Below are 14,653 nucleotides of genomic sequence, written 5' to 3'. Positions count from 1 at the left end.
TGGCTCTGGGCTGCTCTGCTGGGGTGCCCCAGCAGAGCGAGGTAGAACACAGGAGGGTCATAGTATGACGGCTGCAGATATCAGGGTCCCCTCAAGCACCAATGGGACCCACAGTTTGGGGCCTCCAAGGGCCCAGCCTCAGTTAGGCCCAAGGTCACTGTCTCTGGTGTGGCCCAATTTTGAAGCCCAAGCTTTTGCTTTGCTTCAGCTCTGCCTAAAAGGCCAAGTAGTTATGACTCACCGCTGCTCATTTGCATGGTGATTTGCATAGTGTCTCCACCCTTATTCCTCCAAATTCAACTTCCCACTCCAAAGCACAGGCCACCCCTATCCAGCACCCTGAAGCATTCAAGACCTCAAAACTGGTCCATCTTCTCTGCCAGAAAGCAACCCTTGGATGCACAAAGAACCCAGGGATGTAGCCAGCACCTCCCATCTTCGCTCCTGTCCAGGGAAAGGCACAGAGAGGCACGGTGCAGCCAGTAAGCTCAGAGTGGAACAGCAGCACAGGCCGCTCCTGTCTTGCCTGTGTAGAGAGTGCAGTGGACGTGAGCTACAAGTTACGGACAGGACTTTAAAGACTGAGTCCTAAACCCAGAGCAGACTTTGGGGCAGGAGCTCAACTTGTCAGAAGCTAAGCAACCAAGATGGGCAGCTGGGGGCTCGGAGGAGTCATGAAGGCGCTTGCTCATATCATGCTGGCAGACCACTTGCTCATATCATGCTGGCAGACCACCAGGCCTCAGCCCCCGCCCCCCCTGCATACCAGGAGGCTTAACCTCCACCTGTCCAGTTACTGTACCTACACAGTAGTCACACCCTATTAACTGAGGCCCAGCAGAGTCTGCCTACTCTGGGAGGTCCTTTCTGGTGTCTAGCTACAATCTTTCTCTCATAGCTAATCCTGCCATGGCAATCTAAGCCCACTCCAGGCACCTAAACAAGAATAGTGTATGGGGGACCTTGGCCATTAGAAGCCTTAGTTGAGAAGAGGTGAGGACAGTTGGGACCGTTAGTGTGTCACCTTCCACCTCCCTACCCTACTTCCCTTGGGGTCTCAAGAGACAGAAGTGAAAGTTGCAGCTGGGGCCTTGAGCACAGATCATCTTGACAGGCGTTGCTGGAAGATGCCGCTGTGCTGGTTTAGGGCTGCCTGCTCTTGCAACACGTGGATGCTGGTTAATGAGTGGACGGGCTTCCATGGAAATGGGAACAGGAGGGGATTCTGAGCAAGACCTGGGCCACAGAGCAGGCTGGAGGATCTCAGAAAGGCTCTCTCCTGGGGCACCACTTTTTGTTCAAGCATCTAGGAACAGACCAAAAATTGAGCTCTAAATGCTGGGCTTCTGGCATGGGGGTAATGGGAGGCAGTGCACACAGACCCAAGGGCCACCCACACACAGACAGGCCAGGCCAGAAAGAGGCCAATCCAATCAGGGAAGGCAAATCCTCCTGGTATTGTGACCTCAAGGAGCACCATGGGTTTAAAGGGGCCTTGGGCGGTGGCTGGGTCCCTAAGCCATAGGCAGAAGGTGACAAGGTGGCTCTTACAGGGATTAGCCTAACTGCTTTCAGCCTAGCCTGATGGGTCCTGAGCACCCTTGGGCAAACACACACTCTCATCAAAACACACCATCAAACAGGGTTCACTGTTTTCATCAGAACACAGCAGAGACTCCTCTGACTTAGTCAGCAATGACTGCTGTTTGTCCTTCCTCTGAGGGGAAGCTCTCAGGGGCTTTTTACAAGCAAGGGCCACCCCTGGGAACAGGTGAAGACTTCCTTTCGCCTTAGCTCCCCACCCCCAACTGCAGGCTGACAGGTGGGGGAGAAGAGTAGTAACAGCTGGGCCAGGACACCTGTTCCCACCCCATGCCTGGCCAAGGGCCTGTCATGGGGACCATACAAGGGAAGTCTGCCAAGAGGCAGGCAGGTGTGGGGGCAAAAAGAGAGGGGTCCAGATGTCAAGGGGGGGAGACAAGAGCAAGAAGCACCCTCTTCAGGATGCTCCACCCTCAACCACAGTACAGGCCAAGGAAGGAAAACCCACCAGACCCAAGGTCAGCCTCTAGCCCCTTGCTCACAGCCCCTGCTTCCCATTTCACCTACTGGAACAGGAAGAACCCCGAAAAGAGGCTGTTCCCCCTGTCATCTGCCCCACCTCCACCCCACTGAACCTCTTGTCTCTCTTCTCCCAGCCTTCAAACCCAGTGGAGGGGAGGGTACCCTAGGAATGGCAAAGGATGGGCTTTTGAGGCCAGGAGGCAACTTACTGGGCATGGGAGGGCGGTCACCTCTTTTCCCATGCCACCCCAGGGTCTGCTGGTCCCCTCAAAGCCTCAAGTCTGCATCCCCACACCCTGGGTCTTGGCTGAAAGTCCAGACTGCAGCTTCCCACTAACCCACTTCCTCTAGGAAAGGCAGGGGCCAGGGAGGAAGATAAGGCTGCCCTGCCCCTGTGCTGCCTTCAAGTCCTTTCCTGTAGGCCTCAAGCAGCAGTTCCAGGGGCCTTTGTGTGTTGCTGACTCCTGCTCTAGATCTTTGCTTTGGAGCCTCTTCCATTGATGGGGAAATCTGATGTAATTACTGTCTCAGAAGTCGGAAAACAATGCACCTTCAAATTGTCACCAAACCCTCTTGAGACCTGAGTGCCGCATCAAGGTAGTGCCATGGTCAAGTGTGGCTTAGAGCCTCCTTCCTGCTCCTGCAAACAGATGCCTCCCCCCCCCCCGCCCCCACACTCCCACCTCACATCTGTGTAGCCCTGACTATCCTGGAACTCTGTAGACTTCACTAAATAAATCCTTAGTCTTTCAGCCTGTTTCCCCAATACCAAAGACCAGTAGCAGACAGAACACTGCTCAGCTTAGAATTTTCACAGAGACAACAAATGGTCCCCTGCTCCCTTCACCCAGTTCTGAGATCTCAAAAATCCTAATTTTTGTCTTTGAACCATGTACCTTGTTAAACAGGGTATACATGGGTGATGCCAGAGGGGAGAGCTAGGGACAGGCAGGACACGCCTTCGCTGTGGCATGCTGTCTGCCCAAAGCTGCGGGAGTGGCCCCAGAACAGCCAGGGGCATCACGCCAAGGTCAGTGACCAAGCCTAGAGCTCAGGGCCTCCTGGGAGGGTAAGTTTAAATGAGTAAATATGGTCCCGCCTGGGTGTGGCTTACCACAGGCCTGAGCCTGAGGCAGGTCACTCCCTCCAGCACCCTACACAGAATGGGCTGTCAGGCACAGTCAGCCCCCTCAATCCATGTCACTAGCAGTCCTGCCTAACTCTGTCACTGGCAACTGGGGTAGGGGTGGGTGGTGTGTGTGTGTGTGTGTCCTTGGCCTGGACGAAGGAAAAAGGCGCGAAATGTTTTGGGGACCTCCTAAACCAAGGATTTGCCTCCAAACAGTAGCGTGGCCTCACTCATGGAAGACGGCAAGAGAGATGAGTGGGGCCATCAGACACAGAGATGCCTATGCCCCCAAAAGGGAGGCTCCTGCACACCTAGAAAGCTGAGGCTGAGGTGGGAGAAGGGGCAACTTACCCAAGGACTCAGTCCAGGGTGGGGAGCAGTGGCTAGCCAGGGAACAGAACAGCAAGGGAGGGTGGAAGTCAGCCAGTGCTCCCTGACTCACAAAGCCTGCTCTCCGCAGACAGGCCCTGCCTGCCCATCTGTGCTCTGACCTCAGTCCCTGCACAGCACAGGCTCTCCGGGTTCTGTGCGCCTTTCGCCTTCCTGCCTCTAGTCCCTTACCACCCCCCACTCTCCAATCCTTTAATCATCTTTGCCGCTGCTGCCCCCACCCCCCGCAGTGCAACAGCTGCTCTGTGGGTGTCACACCCCCAAGGGTGCGCTGCACACCTTCCCCGCATGTGTCCCGTGACCTGCTGCAGCCCGCCAAGTGTAGCTGGGCCTGTGGGAGACCCTCAAACTGCTTTCTGGGAGGAAAGAGGGCTCAGAGGTCAGCCTTCCCACAGCCCAGGACAACTCCTCAGAATATGTTTTGTCCTAGGCAGGGAGAGATGAGAAAATATCCAGGAGCCAAACAGCACTGGCTCCACTAGGCCAAAGGTCAGAGCCTTTTGAGCAGAGTCTCTGGAGAATGCCTGAGATTCCCCCCTTTTTCCTGGCCGGGTTAAGAGCTATCTTTCCCCTAACCTAGCTTCAACGGGAAGTTGTGCTATCCATCCCACACGCCATCCAACCTTCTCAGAACTGTGTGGAGGACAACGTCAGCCGGCTATCCCCCTCTAGAACGAACACAGCTCCTAGCAGCTAATGCCACCCTCTCCCCAATGAGTAAGTCACCAAACTGGGACAGAAGGACAGAGAGGGTAGGCTGGACTCTGGCCCCATGACTACCTCATAAAAGCCACTGGTGATTACACCGATGCGGAGGCTGCACGGCGTACGACCATTCCTCCTTCCTGCTTCCCTGGAGAGGGAGATAATTTTCTCAGGCCAATTGGCTTCAGAGAACCTACAAAGCCCAGCCATGGTCCCAAGGGATGGGCTAGAGAACCCACCGTCACAGACAGACCCGCAGCCCCAGATCTGACCCTCGCCAATGGGCTCTGGGCCTGCCTCACATCATCAACCCTCTTAGAGAACCTGGACAGCGTCAACTGTACTTGTGACCCACAGTGTCCCCTTTGCCTGCAGCTCTTCTCCTGTGGGCCACACTCTCTAGGCAGTGCGCAGAGGCAACAGGAAAAAGCCAGCCTACCCACTCAATTCCAATGTGGGAGGTAAAGTGTCCCATAAGGACCTGTGCCAGGCCAGGGCCAATCATGAAAGATGGGGGGGGGGGGGGAGCAGGGGGGGGCGGCCTCAGTTGGAATGGAAGCTGAAGGCAGGAAGATGGACAGAGGTCCAGGCCAAGGACATAAAGGCCAAGGATGCCGCAGCAGGGGCCCCTTTCCAGAGTAGGGTCAGAGTGGGGCCTCTCTGAACCTAACCCCATCCCCTGGTCCAGTTCCTAACCTGGAGAGTCTGTCTCTACCTTTCTCATCACACCAGAAGAAAGAAAGGAAGGGGGGGGGGAAAACCTGCGGGAGAGAGATTATATAACGGCAGCCAGCCAGCCTGTCACACAGCCCAGCCTATGAGGAGCACTAGAAGCCAGAGGGCCAGAAGCTGGGAGTTGGGGCTCTCCAGCCCGGTATCACCACACAGAGGGGGATGGGCAACCCACACCTGCCTCCAGCCCAAGTCCCCCAAGTCCCCCAAGTCCCCCAAGTCCCCCGGTTCCAGGCACCGAGCTTAGCAGAGGCAGCACAAGCCCTGTGCCCATCCCCCAACAAAAGACTTCCCATACTTTCTGGCTGGGTCCTGTTTCTTCCCTAGGCCCAAGCCTGCAAGAAGAGCAAAGCTTGTATATCTTCGCTCTTAATCTTAAGAGTCTCTCCCTGCGTGAAATCTGTGGCGGAAAGAGGGGAGCTCCGACACAAACTTGCTGTGTGATCTCAGGTAAAATGCTCTACCACTCTGGTAGGTATGGGAATGAATGAAAGCTCCTGCCTCCCCAGTGAACCTCCTCACAAAAGTCCACGCAGCAAGCACAGGCACACACAGGGTATGTGTGAAGGGCACAGGAGTCACAACAAAGAACACGACCACTGACATGCCAAACCCCCAGTGTCCATTTCTGGGATAAATGGGAAAAGTGCTCTACAGGAGCTCCAGAATCCCCCCCCCCAACCACCCCACATAACAAGGTTCTCAGCCACTCCCACAATCATCCCACCCCACCCCCCATCCTGGAAGACGCAGGAAGGAAATTCATTCACAGGCAAGGCCATGGGAGCTGGGATAGCCAAGCTGAGAACCGGGGCTTGGTGGCCAGAGGCCAGAAGCTAGGTGTCTGGGAACACTGACAGGTACCTCACCAATGCTCCCCTCCGTGGGTAGCTCCGCTAGGACTGAGGGGAACAGAAGGTGGACAGCTCCCAAGGCCAAGTGCACTCAGTAGGCTCCCCTCCGAGATCCGGCCAGAGCAGCCCAAGGTCACCGTCCCAGACGGCAAACTTCCACCGTCAAGCAGCTCAGTCTGACCCACTGAGGGCTAGGGGCGGGGGAAGATCCGCCACTCACACAGCCAAGCAGCTAGGCCTCAGAGGGAAACTCACACGCGGAGGGCAGGGTACCGGATCCACCCACTGTACTACCCCTAGCCTGGCCCCAATGCGCGGGTCAGTCACAGGCAGAGCTGGCACTTGGGACAAGCTGGGTAGCCCAGGGGCACTGGGAACGCGGAGAGCTCGGGTGGAATCTCTAGGAGGCCTCCCTGGCCCATCTATGCGGTGGGAGGCCGGGAGGACCGTAGTCCCCTGAGCCAGCCTCTCATTGGAACCCCACTGGCACCGGCTCGGCCCGCACCAACCAAGGGAGGCCCGGAGAGGTCCTGCCAGATGTTAACAGCTGCAAACTCCTGGCCAGGGGTTCTCCAGCTGGCGTCGCTGACACACCCGACCCGGGGGCCCCCCACGGGCGCGAGATCGCGGCCGGAGCCACGTGCGTTGCGCTCGCCAAGAAGCGAGGCGGCGGGGTCTCGAGTGCCAGGAGCGGCTGTCACAGCAGACGCCCCAGCACCACCGCTGCCGCCGCCGCCGCCCCGCCCGGCCCGGGACGCTGGTGCCAGGGCGCCCGTGCACCCCTCGCGCTCCAGACCACCCTGCGCCCAGCCGCGCGGCGTGGGGGAGGGGCTCTTAAAGGGGCCGGCGCGCGTCGCGACTCACCAGCCCGCGGGGGAAACGGGGTGTCACGGCGCCGGGAGCCTCAGCCCGGCCCGCGGGATCCTCAGTTGCGCGAAGCCGCAGCTCCGGCGGCGAACAGCGAAGGCGCCGCGTCCACGCGGCCTGGGCGGCGCCGCAGGGCCCGGACCCCCTGGTGCGCGTGGGGGCGGCGGCGGCGGCGGGCGGCGGGGACGCGGCCGAGCGCCCAAGCCGCCTGGACGGTTGTTGATATTTTGCTTCCTTCCTCCTTTCGGGCTCCAAAGGCAACTCCTCCAGCCCTAGACTCGAGGCCGACGTAGGCACCGCGCAGCCTAGCTTGCGGGATGGGAGGAGGGGTAGACGAGGGTGACGGACAAACCGGGGGCCAATGGGAGGGCCCCGCAGGGCGGGGGCGGGGTCTGGCAGGGCGGCCTGGGACGCAGCCCCGCCCCCTGCCCTCGGCCTGCGCCCCACCCCGCCGGGGCGCGCGACCGCGGCGCGTGGAGCCCAGATCCCTCCGCCTGCGGGACGGAGCGAGGCCGCGGGGACCCCAGCACCCCGGCGCCAGAGTTGGCAGGGGTCTAAGTAGATAAGTTCTGGGAAGATGAGAGTGTTGAGAGGCCCCAGCTCCCACACTTACTGTGTGACAAAGCTCCGACGCCGGATCGCCTTCCCTCCTCGGGGTTACCTGGGGAGCTCCGCTGCTCCCTCTACCTGTGACAGGTCCCCTCCTTTCCCTTGACCCGGCTCGGTTGACGCCCAGACATTTAAAGCGACAGCGCATAATTCTCGGGTGACCTAATCTTCAGTGCCTGCGGGGCCGCAGCGTACTTAACTACCGAGGGGGGTAATTTAAAGGGGCGGGACCCCATCCGCCACCTCCTTTGCTTCTCCGGAAACATACAGAAGCCTGGTCTTGAAGAAATAGTAACTCTCCTTTAAAAAAAAAAACTGTTTCGAAAAACAAAACAAACAAACAAAAAACTTTTTAAAAAAAAAATCCCTGGTAGCCTCTGGGCGTGGTGAATTTTTAAGTGCTTCACAACAAGATTGTAAGTACCATTGCTTCTGGACACTGACCCGTCAGACTTCCTGTCCAGCTTCCTGTCACTTCCAAGTCCTCCTCCACTGGCTCTACCTGGAGCTTGAGGAAATGACAGAGTCTGGCGTGCACTTCAAAGCCTTGCAGGACAGAAGCATGAGGTTCTTCACACATTAGGGTCTGGTTTACTGAACAAAGTCTCTGTTCCGACTTCGTGTGGGAGAGACTAGGAGACGCGACAAGTGGTGGGTTAAATTCAATCTCCAGAGTCAGACTGTTTTGGTTCCAATCCTTCCAGAGCACAGTTCTTAACTCGCCATCCTCTTGGTAAGATGAAGGTGGTGAGGGCAGAACCTAACTTGTGAATTTGGTGAGGTGAGTTCCCAGTGGACTAGAACAGTGTCTCGTGTTACACTGTATGACCCTTGGGCTGCTCAGATGAAAATGAGCCCTTTTGGGCCCCAGGTGAGTCCAAACAAGGCTCGTAATAAGGCACAAGTTCAAAAAGGCTGTTCTGCAGAGCTTGGAGGCAGACATGTACCTCCTTAAACAGGAAGCTAGCAGGCTCCTATTCCCTTGGCCTCCCTTTTCAGCACTTTTTCTTGGCCCCTCCTTCCAGAAGCCTGATTTATACAGTATCACACATGGTCCCCAAATGTTTCAGCTTAGTTTCCCTAGTAGTATGGGGGGGGGGAGGTGTGCTCCCAGCACAGAGATGCCAGTACTCCTAAAGGAGGATGGTTTGCCCCCCCCCCAAAGACTTGAGGGAGCGCATCTGTCCTCCCCCAAGCACTTGGAGATCACAGCCTTGTTCAGGCTGGAGGCTATGGTGGGAGCGGGATGAGAAAGTGCCCTCCCAGCGAGGAACCTCCCCTCACTGTGGCCTCTATTTTTAGTGCTTCCCCAGGCTCTAGTTGGAGAAACCGTTTAGTCATCAGGGTGTTTATTTTCCGGCTGTTTCCGACGTCGGGAAAAAGCAGAATGTTGAGACTGGAGAGATCCCGGGCTGCTTGCTGTAAAGACTTCTTAGGAACAGGCCTGGGAACACAGCTTTCAGACCATTGGGTCCCAGCTCGTAGGAAAACAAAACAGGATGGGCCCAGCACAGCTAAACCCTCAGGAGTTTTCAACCTGCCTCTCAACCTTGGAGGCCATCCAAGCTAGAGAGCCCTCTGGCCCAACTCTATTTGAAGGTTGTTTCTCAAAACAAAACCAAACCCCAAAGAAATTCTTTCCCAGAATCCCCCTCCCCAACCTCCCCTAGAGCAGCCTAGTGTACCTCCCGCCAACCATAATCCCAGCCAATCTCAAACCTGAGGCAGGCCTTCCAGAGCTATGATTGGCTGGCTGGTCCTCCAAGACCTGGAATGTTGAGTCCTTAACAAAGGAATGAGGAAGGAAGGTGAGTCACCTGGGGAAGGTTTTAAAGAACTAGCTAGAAGGAAAAAGAAGAGCTCCGGGGAGGTGAGGGCCCTGGACGCCTACGTGCTGACTTGACAACTCACACAAGACCAGAGCAGGGGACAGTGACACTACATGTGGGATAGAATTCAGACTCTGAAAATCGTCTTGGGAGAGGAGAGAAAAGGGAACAGTCGTGAGGTGTTGATTCCCACGGACGACTGAAAAGGGCCAAGGTAATGTTGGAGGCTGGATGAAAACTGGACTTCTGAAAGGGACTCTGAGTTCCTTTCTTCCGGCCCCTGGGCTTCCCATCCCAGAATCCACTGGCGTGGCAAATGACTGAGTCTCCCAGCTCCTCTCCTACCTCTCTGGCTGTGCACTCACACCCTATCAGCCAGCTCACTGTGTTTGTTAGAGTATCACGGTGCATATTTAGACAATTCTGTGGAGCCGATCTTCCACCTTTCAGTGGGTTTTGGGCTCAAACTCAGGTTTCCAGGCTTGCGCTTTACTGGCTGAGCCATCTCGCCGGCTCCTACCCATCTGTTCTAAAGAAGCCACCTTTCCAGCCTTGCTGTAAGATCCTCCGTGGGCGTCGGAAACACTTAGATGCCCACCGACGTCCTAAAAAGAATACCATGTAAACTCACCTGCCGCGTCACCTAAGCGAGATTCAGCTGGCAAAACCTTAACCCACCTTTACCCGCCCCTTCTTAGGTTTCACCTGTGCTTGGAAAGGTCTTTCCCGCAGGTCCCCAACCCTCTCAGCACCCCTCTTCTACCTGGCAACCCCTAGGAAAAGTGCTCCTGCAGTCTCCTCTGGTCTGGTGAGCTGCTCGGCTGGCCCTCCCCCTCTCACCTTCCCTCCCCCTGCGCCATCTGGACAGTTCTCAATCCCCACCTCCACCCGCAACTCAGCAGCCGAGCTCGTCCTTCTTCCTCCAGTTTTTGGATGATCACAGCAAAGACCACCCCCCCCTCTCCTTCCCGTCCCTCCCCGCATCTGCCACCACGCTGGCGAACCGGACCCCCAGAAAGCGGGCGTGTATATCCTCGGCGTGAGAGTGGGACCCTCCACTCTGCCCCTGTCCCTCTCTTCTGGATGCTCTAGCTTGCTTGTTTTGGTACCTAAAGTACCAGCTGCTGAGTTCTTGCGGGGATGCAGAGCTGACTGGCGTGGAGCGCGCTTAGCAAAATGTACTCGCGCAGCCGTGTGAGTTAGAATTGTGCTAACTCTACTGTACACCTCATTTCTGCATCGATAACCATGGTAGCCAAGGACAGGGGTCGAATCTGGGGGCGAGGGGTCCTACAACTCCACTTCGGGCCAAAGTTGAGGTGAGGAATAGCAGAGTCGGCTAGAAACCTGTCAAGGTCCGTGTGGCACCGTAGTATCCTATGCTGAGAACCAGGGTGCCTGGGACCAGACCTGGGGAAGAGAGCAGAGGCCCCTGGAGCTGAGGGATAGGAAGAGGTGGCAGAGCGGGTCCCGGGTCCGTGTACCCCCACAAGGGCTCCCTGCCCCCGGCTGGGCAGGATGTGGTGGCAGCTGCAGTTGGGTGGGCAGGATGTGGGGGTGGGGGCAGACGAACGCAACCCGACAGTAGTCTCTCCCACCCCCTCCTGCCTCCACCCCCTCCGGGTCACGTGCTTGGGCACCGACGGACTATTTCCCATTTTCCGCGGAAGGACATCTCAAACCCCGTCGCCATGGACTTAAGTTGTACCACGCCATTTTCTTGTCCCCATCTCCAGCCTAGGACAGAAAGTTTGCCCAGGACACATTTCTGTAAAGTGCGAATTAACATGGGAGAGGCCCCTTTAAATGCAAATGATCGTCTTCTTGCTCCGCTCACCCCCCCACCCCCACCCCCATTCCAACTTCTCTCCTCGTGCCCAAACTCCACCAGCTGCTATTGACGTCAAGCGTGCGTCAGCATCGCCAGCCCAACCAGACAGCACGTGGGGGGAAGAAGGCAGTCTTAAAGGGCCAGTAGCTCAGGGCCTGTGAGGTTGCCAGGGTGGAAAAGCGAAGTGGGATGTTGGAAACTACTGGAACGGGAAGAGTTGCAGGAAAGACATTCGGAAGGACTGCCCAAGGCCAGCGAAGTGGCTCGGCGGGTAAAGTTGCTTCTGTGCAAGACCAAAAATCAACCTCTCAAAGTTATCCTCTGGCCTTCACACACATTAATTTTCCCCCAAACACCTCCAATACTAATAAATATTTTTCAGAAGCGCTTTGCAGAGTAGGAGAGTGTATTCTTTTTTGTTTGTTCATTTGTTTTTGTTTTTCAAGACAGGGTTTCTCTGCTTAGCCCTGGCTTTCCTAGAACTCCGTGGGTCAGCCTGGGATTAAAATCGTGCACCATGACCACCCTGCACTTTTTGTTATTTTTTTTATTTTACTTTCTATTATGTGTGGGGAGATCAAGGCCAACTTTCAGTAGCTGGTTCTCTCCACCTCGTGTGTTCTAGGGTTCGAACTCAGATTGTTGGGCGGTTTGGTTCTACAAGGCTCTTTACAGCTGAGCATGAAGCCCCTCCCCCCCCTCCCCATTTAATCTTTCTCCTCCCTCTTCCCCTCTAGGGCTTGAACCTAAAGCCTCACACATGCTAAGCACACATTCTGCCGCTGAGCTACATGCCCCAGCTCAAAAGAGCGAACCCTAAACCAGATTCTTCCTTTAGATTCCCCAGACTTTTGGTTTTGTTGTTTATCTGGGAAGGAAACCCCGGAGTTGGAGAAGCAGTCTGGGGTCTAAGGGCATGAGTTCTAGCCAGCGCAAGCATCAGGCAAGGGCCAGGCTGACCTCTGCGAGTCCCAGCTAGGTCCGCATAGTGAGTTCCAGGACAAACCAGTAAACAAGCAGAAGGGTCCACTGAAAATGCCCTATTCAATCAATACTTGTTTATTTGATAGGGTCTCACTGTGTGGCCCTGACTGGCCTGGGGACTCATGGAAATCCCTCTGCCTCTGCCTTCAGAGTGCTGGGTTTAAAGTGTAAGCCACCATGCTAAGCGCTCTCTCTCTCTCTCTCTCTCTCTCTCTCTCTCTCTCTCTCTCTCTCTCTCTCTCTAAATTACTTTGCGTGAGTGTGTGTACATAGATGTCATGCTTGCTGTAGAGGTCAGAGGACACAACCTGCGGGGGTTCAAATCCAGGCCATAGGCTTGATTGCAAGCACCTTTCACACAGAAAGCTATATCGCACAGCTCCCTTTGAAAAGTTTTATTTATAGGCCAGGTGTTGTAGCACACACCTTTTAATCCCAGCACTCAGGAGGCAGAGGCAGGCAGATTGCTGTGAGTTTGAGGCCTACCTGGTCTACAAAGCAAGTCCAGGAGAGCCAAGGCTACACAGAAAAACCCTGTGTGGGGGGTGTGTGTGGGGGGGGGTGGGAAGAAGTGTGTGTGTGTGTGTGTGTGTGTGTGTGTGTGTGTGTGCACATATGCTACAGCGAAGGTGTGAAAATCAGAGTGCAGATCACCAAGCTTGCCAGCCTTCTGTGAAGTTTTTGCGTGGCACTTAGCTCGGGGCAGACAGAAGTGGTGCAGCAAGCTGTGAGGTTGTCCGTCTTTCTTAGGACAAAATCTCACTGGGCAGCACAGCCTGGCCTTAACTGTTGATCCCCTCTGTGTCTCCAGAGTCCTGAGATTGAAGCCTGGCCGGGGATGGGTTCTAAAATGACTACCCCTCCCCCAAAACTGCAAGCCATATAACTTATTTCCAGCATCAAATGCAACCATGGGGTTTATGGCTTTAAGAAAACATTTGTTGGGAGTGAAGAAGTCATCTCATTGGGTACAGGTGCTTCCTGTTAAGCCTGCATAGAACCCACGGTCCATCCCCAGGCCTCACACGTGGAAGGAAAGAATAGTTCTCTGAAAGCTGCCCTCTGACCTCTACAAGAGAGCTGCCTTGTGTGTGCATGTGAGTGTGTGTGGTGTGTGTAATAGAAAGTTATTTGAATGTTTGCTGTGAACTGGAGAGATGGCTCAGTGGTAAGAGGGCTCAGTGCACTCTTGACGAAGACTCAAGTTCAGCTCCTAGCAACCCATAACTATAGCCCTAAGGGATCTAATGCCCACTCCTCAGGCACCCATGCACATGTGGCATACAGCTCACACAAATACACATACAGATGTAAAAATAAAAGGTAAATCATAGGGCTAGAGAGATGTTAAAAGACACTTGCTGGAGTGCTGGGATTGAAGAAGGTGCACACCATTAATACCACCAGTAGCAGCAGCAGCACAGGGCTCTGTTACAGAGAGAAACACTGTCTATAGAAACTGAAAAAGGAAACAGAAAAAGGAAACACTTGCTGTGCCAGGTGGTGGTGGTGCTCGCCTTTAATCCCAGCATTTGGGAGGTAGAGGCAGGCAGATCTCCATGAGTTGGAGGCCAGCCTGGACTACAGAGTGAGTTCCAGGTTAGCCAAGGCTACATAGAAAAACTCTGTATCGAAAAAAACAAAAAAGAGCCGGGCGTGGTGGCTCACGCCTTTAATCCCAGCCCTTGGGAGGCAGAGGCAGGTGGATCCCTGTGAGTTCGAGGCCAGCCTGGTCTACAAAGGGAGTCCAGAACAGCCATGGCTATACAGAGAAACCCTGTTTCCAAAAAAAAAAAAAAAAAAAAAAAAAAAAAAAGAAAGAAAAGAAAACACTTGCTGTCTGTTTTATTTTCTTTTTGTTTTTTGAGACAGGGTTGGTAGTCCTGGACTTGCTTTGTAGACCAGGCTGACATCAAACTCACAGCAATCCACCTGCCTCTGCCTCCCAAGGGCTGGGATTAAAGGTGTGCGCCACCACGCCAGGCCAACACTTGCTGTCTTGCAGAGGGCCTGAGTTCATTTTCCAGCACCCATATCAGGTGATTCACATACATACTGTTCACACACAGACACATAGATCCACATAACTAAAATTCATTTCTTAAAAACTTAGTCTAAGCCAGGCACAGTGGTGCAGCCAGTGATCCCAGAACTCAGGGAAGCAGAGGCAGGTGGATCTTTGTGAGTTCGAGGCCAGCCTGGTCTACAAAGCAAGTCCAGGACAGCCAAGGCTACACAGAGAGAAACCCTGTCTGAAAAAACAAAACAAAACAAAAAACCAACCAATGTAGGTGTACCAGTGCTTACCTGTAATACTAGCACCCAGGAGGACCAAACATCCAGGCACTGTGCTGGTTTGCAGGAGAACGGCCCTCAGGTTGACAGGTTTAAATGCCTGGTCTTCGGTTAGTGGAAGTATTGCTGTTAATCCTTGCCTCCAGGTTATCCTTGATTGGCTGAATAAATGCCTACACACCTGGGCAGGGCAGGGTGAGGAGGTGTGGCCAAAGTTCGCAGGATGGGGTGGGGGTGGGGGGAGATCTTGGGTAGGAGACTGGCACTGGAGAAGGAAGGAAGAGCAGATCCGCCATGGGAGAGGAAAGCGCCGGGAGGGCCAGGAGGAGGAACTCTGAAGTTCCACATGGAAAGAAGCGGCCCA

At 55.1% G+C, this 14,653-nt stretch overlaps 1 protein-coding gene across 11 annotated transcripts in view; it reads right to left on the bottom strand.

Annotated features, from left to right (window-relative positions):
• MEF2D (myocyte enhancer factor 2D) overlaps positions 1–14,404 on the bottom strand; it is a 34,978-nt gene extending 20,574 nt beyond the window's left edge. For 2 of the 11 annotated variants that reach the window (XM_084769434.1, XM_084769426.1), the window contains exon 1: positions 6,739–7,091. The gene's annotated coding sequence lies outside the window, so the exon portion shown is untranslated. Of the gene's footprint in view, positions 1–5,884; positions 6,422–6,738; positions 7,095–7,354; positions 7,490–14,301 lie in introns of those variants that run through there. The other 9 variants (XM_084769425.1, XM_084769429.1, XM_084769428.1 and 6 more) reach the window with 9 other exon arrangements.
• Between the last annotated feature and the right edge of the window lie 249 nt (positions 14,405–14,653).

This window comes from Acomys minous (assembly GCF_964271855.1).
Source record: "Acomys minous genome assembly, chromosome: 19".
NCBI classification, from domain to species: Eukaryota; Metazoa; Chordata; class Mammalia; order Rodentia; family Muridae; genus Acomys; species Acomys minous.
The sequence above is the reverse complement of the archived record's forward strand: the minus strand, read 5'-3'. Positions and strand labels throughout refer to the sequence as shown.